Source organism: Melanaphis sacchari, unplaced genomic scaffold (assembly GCF_002803265.2).
Source record: "Melanaphis sacchari strain LSU unplaced genomic scaffold, SCAv2.0 Contig182_pilon_pilon, whole genome shotgun sequence".
Taxonomy (NCBI): Eukaryota; Metazoa; Arthropoda; class Insecta; order Hemiptera; family Aphididae; genus Melanaphis; species Melanaphis sacchari.
In genome coordinates, this window is record NW_020270870.1 from 89,519 (window position 1) to 102,559 (window position 13,041).

Consider the following 13,041-nt stretch of genomic DNA (forward strand, 5'->3'; position numbering starts at 1 on the left):
TTTTTTAAGCAGTCACTATTTAATCCATCTACTAAGTTATTTGGACCACCACGTCACATAAAGTACATAATTTTTAAAACCAAATCACACATCTATAAATTGAACTATCGTTCAAAATCGATTATTCCTGACAAAAAACTCTATTCCGGATTCGTCCAAAATACATGATGACTACTATAGATTGTATACACCACAATGAAAAATAAAATCTTTAATTTTTATTGTTAATTGAAATAATAATCAATAAATATAAGATAATTATTATTATTATTATTGTTATCATTTTATCATTTACAATGCATATACGTAGATACGAGTATATCTAAATTGAATAAAATATTTAATTTAAGTTGAAAGAAGTATATTCAATACATGTAGTATCTTTAGAATGCATAGCATCTATTGGTATTCAAATTATGTAATATTTGCTTTTGGTTTCTAGTTCTGTATGTATTATTCTAAAATGGAAGAAATATTCGAAAAATTTGAAAACTACCCACATTAAATGGAAATTGACATATATTTATATCATGTATCTACCATAGTACTCTGAAAAGCTTATTTTGGAATTTTCAATAAGAAACTTTTTATATTATTTCACAATTTTTAATACAGTTATTTTTTATAGTCGTAATTAAACTTTCAAAAAAAATTTAAATAACTGTGTAATTGTATGAATAAGCATTGAATTTTTTTTTAAATGTGTAGTTATTTACTTGTATAGTTTGCAATTGTATCTTATTAAGTCTGAAATATAATGTAATAGATTATTAAATATTGATTTTTATATACGTTTAAAATTTGAAACACCTTTTTTATTAGTGTATAACGGGGGCGTCAAACAGTCGATCGCAAACGATTTTAAAGTCGATCGTGCTAAAATTTATTTTTAGGCTGCGCTCACGAAAATTAATTATGTTGGTATAGTAACTTAATAATAATAAAAACTTTTTTATCGAAGTCGATCCTTAAAGGTGAAGTATATTTTTAGTAGATCGCAGCTGAAAAAAGTTTGACTGTCCCTGGTATATAATAATTTTTTGAAATGGTACTAATTTATCAATGTTTTGAACCTCGTATAAAATAATAAAATAATGACAATAATAATTATAATAATAAATAACTATAATAATATATAAAGTTATAAAATAATAATATATAAAATAATAATTTATAGCATAATAATACGAAATATATCTACACATTAAATAAATTATGATTCTACTATTTTTTTTTTTTTTTTTATCGGATTCAAGTAAATATATGCTTTAAGAGTATTATAATTTTTAAGGTTACAAAAATATAATAAATTAATATTTCTATGATTAAAATGACAATTGTTGTTACCAGTGTTGATTCCAGACAACACCTAATATATTTTTTATATTGTCATATTTTTTAACGAATTAAGTCTCTTTAAAATTTCGGTGGAATTTTTAATAATAGTGTTATTGTGGATATCCTGTTTTAAACTTTCTGCAATTTGATTTAAACTATCTGTTATACTTTTAATCAGGGAGTTAAAATGGTTTTTAACCCGGGTTGTAAAACCGGGTAACCCGGAAAAATGTTTCCCTGGTTTTTAACACAGAACCCGTAACCCGCTAAAAATGTTCCCTGGTTTCAAATCCAAAACCCGTATCCTGAGACTCGAATACAATTTTGCATAGTCTTAAAATTTGAACACGTAACCCGAAATTGAAGAAATTAGAAATAAAGATATTATTGACTACTGTTATATGATTAAGTATAAATAACTAATAAGTGAAATAAAATGATCAATGCGAAATTAACTAATGATTAATGAGAAATTAATTACTAATAACTAATAACTAATAAATAATAAGTAATCTGTATCAAATATCAATTTATTGTATCTATAAAATATAATTAAATTTATAAAACACATTACTTTCACTATAAGTATTAATGAACTTATTTTGCTGAAACTGTGAAAACATTAAAGATATTATTCATTATCAATGGTTTTAATTTTTGCCCCGTTACAAAAACTTTACTGATTTTTGTACCCGAAACCAAAAACCCACAAAAAAAATTTTACACGGTGTTGAACCTAAACCCGAAACTCGCAAAAAATTTACCCGGTGTGGATCTCGAAACCCGAAACCCGTTAAAAATGTTCACCGGTTTCAATCTCGAAACCCATAACCCGAAATATCTTAACTCGTTTTAACTCCCTACTTTTAATAACTAGAATATATAAAACTGAAAAGCATAATTTAGGAGATAGTAATGTCAAACGACAAGCATAAACTAAAAATAGTACCTAGTATTTCATCTAATCAATACATTATTATATAACTTTTTTTACGGAGATTTAACAAACTCCCACTATCTAATGAAGCTAAATCGGTAATATTTTGATATATATACTTACAAGTTGTAGCAATAACAATACATGAGTGTTTGATTACATGGACGATTTTGTTATGATTTAACCGAAAAAATGTCAATAACTTTTGCTATTCTTAAAACAGGATCATTAATTATAGCTTCCTCTTTGTGGGGCATTTCTTCGTGTTTGGGAAATTGGTGCAATATCGTGCGTTTAATTTTTGGAAATTTATTACGCATACTGGTTAATGCAAGTGTTAATATATGTACTCAATAATGTATATAAGGAATTTCCCTTTCAGCTTTTTTCCTTATAATTCTACGAACTCTACTTTTATTTTCAGACATATTTGATGCTCCATCAAAGCCACTAACAATATTATTTCGGTAGAATAAATTATGTTAAGTTAGTTTTTCACTTATTGAATTTTCAAATTGTAAGACCCTTAGTATCAGATAAATCCAAAATACCAAGAAATGTCTCAAATGATTGACTAATTTTTAATAAAATAAATACATATAGATAGTTCAGATTAATCATATTATCATTTTTACTAACACTGGTCATCAAAGAAAACTTTTTAATAGTAGCGTCATCATCTAATTTCTTATTTAATTTTTCTAATGCACAACATAACAATTCATTAGCTATAACTTTACAAATATAAGTAGATTTATCACTATTAGTGTTAAACCAATCTTAAAGCAATTCACTACTTTTCATTAATAAATATTTAACTAAAAGATTATATTTAGTTGTGTGTGCTATCTCTTTTTTAGCCCAAAAATAGATCAGACAAAAAAGAATAAATCAATTTTTTTTAATTAATTATACATCCTTCAGAACTTTTATTTAAAATTTAACTTAAAATAGGATTTATTTTTGAGGTTATTAAAGTAAGTCTTTCTTGTTTTATACTGTGAATATGTAAAGCAGAATTCTTATGTTTACTTAATTAACCATCCTTTCTCAAGGCTTATTTATAATTTTTAAATACCTAGTGTTATGATAAAGATTCTTCTCATGCTAGCCGATACCACAGAAACATTTAAAGTATGTTTTTCATATAATTTGCAAAAATCTCTATCACGTTAAATATCAAAATAAAGCCATGAAAAATTATTTTGCCATTTTTTTATTATAAGACCGTTTTTTTGCCTTTTTTTTAAAAGGTAGTTAATTCATTTTCATTCGCATTATTGTGAAAACCTTGACGTTCTGAAGTTCTAGTTTAGTTCTTTTTTTTTTTGCAAAAATGAAAAATAATCTAATATGTTTATTTTAGACATCATACAAAACAACGAGTGTATACAAACAATTCGACTCTACTGATTAAACTTATTTTTTAAATGTCCATGATAATGGTAGATACTTACTATCTACATATAGTATTAATTATTGTATTATATCATAATTCAGTCATCATCATAAATCGTAATAATTATTATCTTCGGTTTTTCATAACAGCTATTAGATAATATTTTTCTGGTAAATAATACTTTTACAAATCCAGGTACCAAATAATAATCTTAAATACTGATACATTACAATTATTTTAATTTTACAACCTATAAAAATAAAATAATAAATCATAATTCGTATATGTTATTAATAAAATAATATTTATTAAATAATATTTAATTTCTAAATATTTCTCGGAAAGATGAACAAAATTGTTAAGAGGGACTGCCTTTCCTATAATATACTCGAATTCAATAAGGGTTGTTACTTATTATGTTTTACAAAAGTAAATGCATATTCAATTTTATTATTTCTTTGAAAATTCCATTAAACCTAAACACACTGCACATATCTATATATAAATATATAATTTTATATCAATGAAAGTAAATACAAAATTTCATTGTAATATATTTTTTATGTTAGTCATTGGTTTTAATTTTTTAAATACGTTAATAAATAATACTTCCAAGTATAATAACTTATATTAACATTAGAACATTTGATTTTGATTTTTTTTGATTGATTTATTATTAACTAATTTAAATTATAGTTTATAAAACGAACATTATAATTATCCATTTATCCATACCTATATAATATATAATACAATAAAAAAATTTAACAATGTAAAAGAAAATGTATATAAAGATTAGTGTTCAGCATTTTTCAGGTGATTTTAACTTGTTATTTATTTTAAATAAAATAAATGCGTATTGTCAATGATAAATTCATAAAGCGGGTTTATTTATTTTTTTTTTTTTGGTTAACTAGAAAGTTTTTCTTTTGGGAAACTTGAGTAAATATCATTCTATGTCCGTTGGGGCTTATAATAACTTTTCGGTACGTGCTCGAGTTTCTTATGAAGCATTTCAGGTTTTCTTTCTCTTCTTAGCTCAGTTATCAAAAAATCGCAACGTTCCGTCAGTCAAAAATACGTTACTACATTATGAAAGTATAATTTTTGTGTCAAAAATGTAAAAAAAAAAAAAATAACTAAAAAAAGTAGTAACTAATGTTTGAAATAAATTATTTATAGTTATATGACAATATTATAATAAATCCTAAAAACTGAGTATTTGAAATAGACAATCATAACATTAAATTTACATAAAATGCAAATTTTTGCAAACATTTACATATAAACAAATTTTTTATAATGATGAATTGTACAAAATTTCCACTTAACATAACTTCAACAAAAACTAATTCGACTGAAATTTAAAATTTCTAGTCATTATACAAACGATAATAAATTGCATTTTTTTTTTCATGCCTATAGTTAAATTTAAATGGCATAAGAATCGATACGTATCAAAAAACTATTATGAAAATGGAAACATATTTATAAAACATTATTTATTTAATTGATTATTATCATCGTTATTATTAATAAAATAACTGAAAATCCTATGGATAACATTTTTCAAATTTAGCATTACACAATTAAATATATATATATATATAATACGAAAAAATGTAAAGTATCATAATTACACAATAAAAAAAATATTAATTTAAGTAATCAAATGTGTAAAAAAAAAAAAACTAACAAACATTTTTAATTTTAATATTTACTTTCAGTACATATTTGATTATTAACTAAGATCGACAGTTTTTATAAAATTTGTAAAGCAAAAATATTTCAAAAATTAATTAATTACAGAAACACGAAAATGTTTAAATAATTTAATTACATATTTTTCATTGATGGTATCTCATAAAATTATGACAAACTTTGCTGTGTTTATGACTAAATATTAAATTACTATAATACAACAGTTGAAGTTGTTATAAATAATTTAAATATGAACTATAAAGTATGAGACATAAGTAATCAGGTTAAATAAAATACAGTGTGTTAAATTAATGCCAATACAATTAAATATTTCTACAACCATTACAAACAAAATCACTGATAACTATGACTTTGATTCTAGGTAGAAGTAGAATAATTATTTTGGTTCTATTTATAATAATTTAGCAGTTATAATATTTTATAACAAAATATTTTCAACGATTAAAAATCAATATTTCCGAAGTAACTCGCTTTAGTTATTTTGATAGATAAATATTTCAATTTTCATAATAAATATTAGACAATTTAACATTTTATTATTTGAATAAATGAATGTAATGACACATAAATAATGATGGATATAATACTTATAAATTGTAACTTTTATATTATCACTTGTCATATTAAAAAAAATACTTAGGTATGTTTGTTAATATATGTATAGACTGAATTAATTTAACTAAATATATTATATCATAAATTTGATGATAAAAAAAGTTTAACAAATATTATTTATTGTCAATCAAAATAACTTTTACTTATATAAATAAAAAATGAAAACATAAGTTACTAATTGACATTAAAAGCGACTGAAAACTACTCTTAAACTTTTAAACATAAACTATGTATAGTAATATATATATATATACATGTATACTATACTGTAAATACTTATATCATAAGTATTAAAGTTTATATGTTTAACAAAATAAAAATACCTATATCTAACAACTTTTAACATTATAACTTTTGAATAGGAAATTAAAAACTTGTTTCTTTTGAGTACAAAGACATAAAATAGACATTATCAATTCACACCGAGATATTGTCAAGAAAATTGGAATTATTAAATTTTTAAGTACATTATCAAATATGTAAATACTATCTATCCTCATGCACTTCGTTATCAGTAGAAAATAAATCCATATTAAATTTGATAGTCTAATACTATTATTAAGCGCGTAACGAGTGTAGAAAAATAATATTTTTGATTTTTTTGATTAGACGTATAGATGATATTTTCGATATATACACTACTTAGCTGCTCCTCTTGGCGTTATTCTTACTACAGGCAGCATTTTTTTTTGAATTATTTTTGTTTTTATTATATTGTTTTTTTTTTTTTTTTAACGACCCAAATTTGATTTTATTTTCATTTTGGACCAAAAACCAATAACTCATTAAGTTATAATAGTGTGAACCAAAAACAACGAAAAAGTTGTATACTGTTATATTACATCAACTATTCATCAAAATACAAATTTCTAATGATTACTAATAATTGAGGTGAACATATTTTTATTTGCATATTTTCCAATAGGTTATTTATAAAATAAACAGTTTTATTTTTAATTTACTTATATAATTAGAAATAGACTTAAAACTTGCTCCACAGTTTAATTTTTATTGAAAAAAAAAATAACAAAACAAATTAAAATAATTCAATGAATAGTTTCAGGTAACATGTATGACAAAGATTTTCATTTTCACATTTATAATATATAAATTGATTCAAATTAGTTTATGATGAATAATTTTGTTTTTTTCATCAAATAAACAAAACATTCATCAATTTCTATATAGTATTTATACACTAAACTAAAACCCAGAATTCAAATTATTTAATAGATCACATTTTGATTCAATCACCTTTTCCGGTTCCTGAATAATATATCACTTAATATTAATATCGAAAAAGTATCAAAACATTTCTTTATAACTAATCTAATAATAAGAAATTCACTAATTAATTTCACGCAAATAAGAAAAACTACTTTATTACTTATATAAAATTGTAAATCTTATAATTTTCATTGATGTGAAATATAACAATGTGTTACAAAATTAGATTATCAGTTAAATAAAACTAATAAATAATGTAAATCAATATCGCTGAGTTTCTCCCGATTTTCACTGCTGCTAAAAGTATCTTTTAATAAAAATGTATAACTCATTTAGAAAATCAATAATTTCATGATGACTGTGTTAAAAAAAAAAAAATGTTAATTCATTGTCATATTTATTCAAAACCTCGTTTGTTATAGTAGGTTAGTATAAATAATTTTCAAATCAAAAATTCGTAAAAACTTTTTGTACATAGGTAATTAATACAATTTTGTGAATTTAATATTATTATTATGTTTAATGATTAATTAACTCATAGTTGATAAAAATATACACATATTGTGCTAAATTGCCTATACAAAGTGCCGTGTTACAGAAATTATATTATTTATAATCCATGGCATGATAGCTCGACTCATATTATCATGAACTTCTTTATTATAATGTTAGAAAATAATCTAAATAATGTTATATTATTTTCATAGCACTGCTAACACAAAATTGACATTTAAGTTTTTAGTATTTACATATATTATACAAATAAATATGTTTATACATATAAGTTATAAGGCAATGAAAATTACATTACATAAATATCAGTATAACATATTAATTTGTATAAATGCATAACCATTGAAAAATAATATCTAGGTTCGATTTTAAATTTTAAATTAAAAACATAATATATTAATTTAAATTATTTAAATTATTATCACCTTAAGTAATTTATTTGAATAAACTTAAACTTCTTAAAGTTTTTCGTGATTATTTTTATTCATTAAATTGCATTTTTCACATAATTAATCTTAATGAATAATGTTATAAAAAATAAATTAAGCAATTAATTTCAATATTTTAATTGTATCATACACCTAAAATGACAAAAGCAAGAGAACAAATATATTATATAATTTTATTTAAAAGACGGGTCACGACGACTTAAACAATCGGTTTAACTTAAAGTGAAGTAAATAAATTATAATCTTAATTTTAATCCTATTTTTGTGTAGCTTAAAAATGTAGTCACAAAAAATTCACTACAATCCTTTTATTTGTCAATTTAAAAATATTTAAGGGGATACACATTAGTCCCTTATAAATATTGGCATTAGCACTTTAAATACATTGTATTTTATGTTTATATAATACTTAATTATATTATTTTAATTAAAAAAGTTAATAAGCAAACATACTAATGAATTATAACATGTATAACTAAATAAATTGTACTATAAAGGTAATTATTATAAAATCTTTTATTAATATAAAAGTATTATGACATTTTTTAATATTAATATTACATTTGGTAAAAGTGCCTTCACTGGAAGGTATCTTTAATCCGTCCTTTACACTATAGTTATTTAATTCATCAATTTCACTTATTGTTCAATAACCTGTATGTAACAGATTGTGGAAATATAAATTAAGTAATAATTGTTCTATGTAAAAATGTATAACCATTATTATAAGAAACATTTAATAAATATAAATATGTATATGTAACAAAAAAAAAAAAAAACAAATATTTAATAGAAAAAGGAGTTACCTATGATTAATATAAAAACGGTCTTAGATCTCATTTTCCTTACAGATAATTTTCGCTTATATTATACTTATTTTTAAAGGTTAAAATGATAAAAGCTTAAAAACAAATCTGAACATAAATTAAATACTTTTACTAAAATCCATCTGTTTTAATCCTTTAGATCGTTGAATATATATTAACTTCAAAATAATTTTAATTATATTTTGACTTAAATATTACATTTATAGATATTTTATGTTTTACATTTCATTAATTTTTGTTTGTCAAATATGAATTTAATTAAGATTAATTTATATTTATTCTAAAATCTGCATAGTATATAATATTTACAAATCATATAAAAACATAAAAAATAAATACATTTTTATTTCCTAGTATCGATAGCATGTTCCTTAATGTGAAATTCAATTTTAAATTAGATCCAGTTTCTAGTATACACACCTACAGAATATGATTAACTATTAATAAGAATTTTCATTATTAAGATGTTAAAACAATTATATTACATGTATAGTTTTTACAGGGAATTTAAAAACGTCCACTACTAATAATGAGTTCAATTTTCAGAAGTTTCCAAAATAAATAAATATTTAGTTATAATTAGATGAATAATTTTCAAAATTTCAGTCATAATATTCAACTGTATAACAGTATTTGTTCAATTAATACACATCCATTGATGTCATTCAAAATAAATTTCATACATCCTAATTTATCTTTTAGCTTAAGTGAATTTTTTACTTATGTACTACATTAAGCGTTTTTATTTTTAAAAACACTTTATCATTATAATAATCAAGTAGCCCAAGGGACTACTCTATCTCCTACACTATTTAATATACATATAAAACAAAAAAATGAATTTAATACACACATTAAACTAGTTTTTTATGCAGATGATATAATAATTTTTATTGAGGGGCAATCTTGAGATGAGATATTTTCTAATGTATATAGCAACTTAAGAAAAATTCAAAAATGTTTATACGAAAAAAATTTACTCCTTAAAATATATATGTAATTATTGTCAAGCTTTCATTAAGATAGTCAAAACTGTAAATAATTAGGCATAGAAATGTGTAATAGCCTTAAATTAAATAGCTATATAAAACTGATAACAAATTAAACAAGAAAAATAACAAACAATTTAAAAAAATCTAACAAATTTCTTGAAACTTAAGAAAGTTTAAGTTATGTATCAATCAATAATATAATTCATAATTAATTGTAGAATATTTATATGGGGAGAACGTATAAATAAACTCATTAATAAAATTCAAAATAAAATAATAAACATTATTTTCATTTAATATCAACCATGCTTATAAATATAATACAATCCACATGCTTATATTATATTAGTCCAACTATTTACGAGTACAAAAAACTGCTATTAAAAATTAAACATAGCAACTCATTTAAAATTCTAGAAAAAAACTGCACTATGGCTTCTACAGGTGTAAAATACAGTAGTACAACAGGTTTACAACATTACTAAATTACTATAATAAACAATTATTTCAATAATAATTAATATTTGTATTACTTCATATTACATTCTTTTACTGTACTATTTTATAAATAATGTTACATTAAATAGAAATAATAATAAATATTATGTATTTAATTATAATTATGTTTTAGTTATACAAAAAAATGTATTATAATTGTAATTTTATTAAATATACTATTTATTTTTCAATGTATAGTTCAAAATGTGAACTCATAGACTCCCATATGAACAAGTTCAGTCAGACATATCATCTTTTTGAAAATTAAATAAAAATAAAAATAATAAAAATGTATATTAATCAGTATTTAATTTTATCATGTATCTGTATTCCTTTAATATATTAACAAATTATTATCTATCTTAGTCTCATGTATAAATATCCCTCTTGTACCTATTTTTAAATATTGTTTATTTAGATTGTGTACACGCTCTAATCAATATTTTTCTACGCTTATATATTGCTATACTTCATTAACTTTCGAGTTTGTCAATAATAATAATTGTGTGATAAATATCATGTATCATGTAGGTAAATTAATAGTGCATAACTCGTTATTTAATATTTTTTTTTTAATTTTAGGATTTTACAATTTTAACCTAATCCCTGCTTGGAATTAACTGTACACTTTTAATTTCAATGTTACTTTTCTTATAATCTTTTGTAGCTCAAATATCCTATTTAATCTAGGGTTTCCTTTTAATAATATGTATTTACGTGTTCAATATATTTACATTTACATAGGCACATTTAATTTTAATATTCTAGTAAACAATTAGCATAACTTTTTTACTTTCAAAAATTAAATTAATATTATCGTACAATTTTTTTTTTTTTTTTTTTAATAGGTTTATTTTTAACTTAAAATATATAACAAAATTTAGCATACTAAACTTATATTTATTTTGGACATGAAAAACTTATTCATCATTTTTACCAATAATATTTCTTATAAAAAATCTGAAAAATATTTTTTATTTTGTTTTACTATTAACCAATTTCCTAACACAAATAAAGACTGATAGTTATAGATTTTTATATCAAAATATTAGAATGCTTACAAAACTCTTAGCTACCTTTCATTATTTACATTTTTGTACAAAAATGAGTTTTTACTAACGCTAACTGCTTTTTAACCTTTTATACCAGTATACCTCTTAATACAATGAAACAACTCAATTTCATAAATTGTTTGTTCTTTTATTTTATAGGTTATCTTTGGGCATATAATTTTAAAATGTTTACGTTCGTTATGAAAACTTAACTTTGTATAATACTATATCTCTCTAATACATTATACTATGATCTATTGTTCATAGACTCCATTCAAATTCCACTGCTTGGGTATTTATCAATTAGTCGTAACAAATTATAAAACTCCATGCTTTTATTTTTTTTTTTTTACATCCTGTTAACAAAAAACCAATGGTATGTGTAATTTATGTGCACGTATCAATCACATTTACTTCCACTTACCATAAAAGTGTACTGATTAATTCCGTTACGAAAATCAAACAGCACTTACATGAGGAGATAGAAGGCAACAAGTCTCATCTATACAAACTATATAAAAACAATAATACAATTATGATAATCGGTGTCGTATCTAAACGGCGTTAAATAAATGTTCAACAAATTTTTGAGAACGGTCTTGTTCAGACAATACCACCATACTTTTGTAAGTTCAAACAATCGATCAAACGAGATTCACCACACGTGTTTCCGTATGGTATAAAAAAATATTTTGTGTGTACAAAATCACTCACTTGGGTCGGGCGGCGATCCTGATACTCGTTGACAGCGTGATGACGCAAGGCCTGCACGGCTAATATAAATAATATATTTTTGAGGCACTAAATTAAGATTATATAAACATATATGCGTGTATGTGACAGGCGAATTTATGCAAAACACAGTCGTCAGTTAATAACAATAATAATAATTAACATCGACGCCGGACTCGGAACATTGTTGCACGAACTCGAATGCACGCGGATACTTAGAAAATAATTTATAATTTTTTTTACTTAACCAAATTTTCCTTAGAGTTTTTGTTTTGTTGTCGGTCACGCGCGTATTCGAAATTACATTGAAATCCTGCGAACTATAAGACAAGGATATTCACAACGTGTATGACAGTGGTATTGGTAAGGACTGCGGTGGATTTTCGTCACGGGCACACTAGTAGTGTGCACGGTGTACTCGCGTGCCCTACACTGCCCCTATGGTACTGGGTGGAGTGTGCGCTGATGCCGACGCTATCAGCGAACTCTATTAAATGGTGGAAGAGCGACAAAGACAGTCATCGACGATAAGGTTGGTGGGTGGAGGTTGAAAATGGCTATGGTGAGGGGTTGGTAGTGGCGTTTGCCGTGGGGGTTGGAGACGTCGGAAGGCAATGGTTTCACGCATAAGTTATATATATATATAGGTGTGTGCGGGAGCGTTGTATGTCTGTTTTTTTTTTACCACGGCTCAATGCAATCGGTACCGTGTGGCTAAATGAAACTTTAAGATTACGGCA

General features: G+C 23.2%; 1 protein-coding gene across 1 annotated transcript in view; it reads right to left on the bottom strand.

The window, feature by feature from the left end:
• LOC112592642 (ankyrin repeat and death domain-containing protein 1A-like) overlaps window positions 1–12,718 on the bottom strand; it is an 84,498-nt gene extending 71,780 nt beyond the window's left edge. Inside the window, exon 1 of the mRNA XM_025336786.1 lies at window positions 12,284–12,718. The gene's annotated coding sequence lies outside the window, so the exon portion shown is untranslated. The remainder of the gene's footprint in view (window positions 1–12,283) is intronic.
• Window positions 12,719–13,041: the final 323 nt, after the last annotated feature.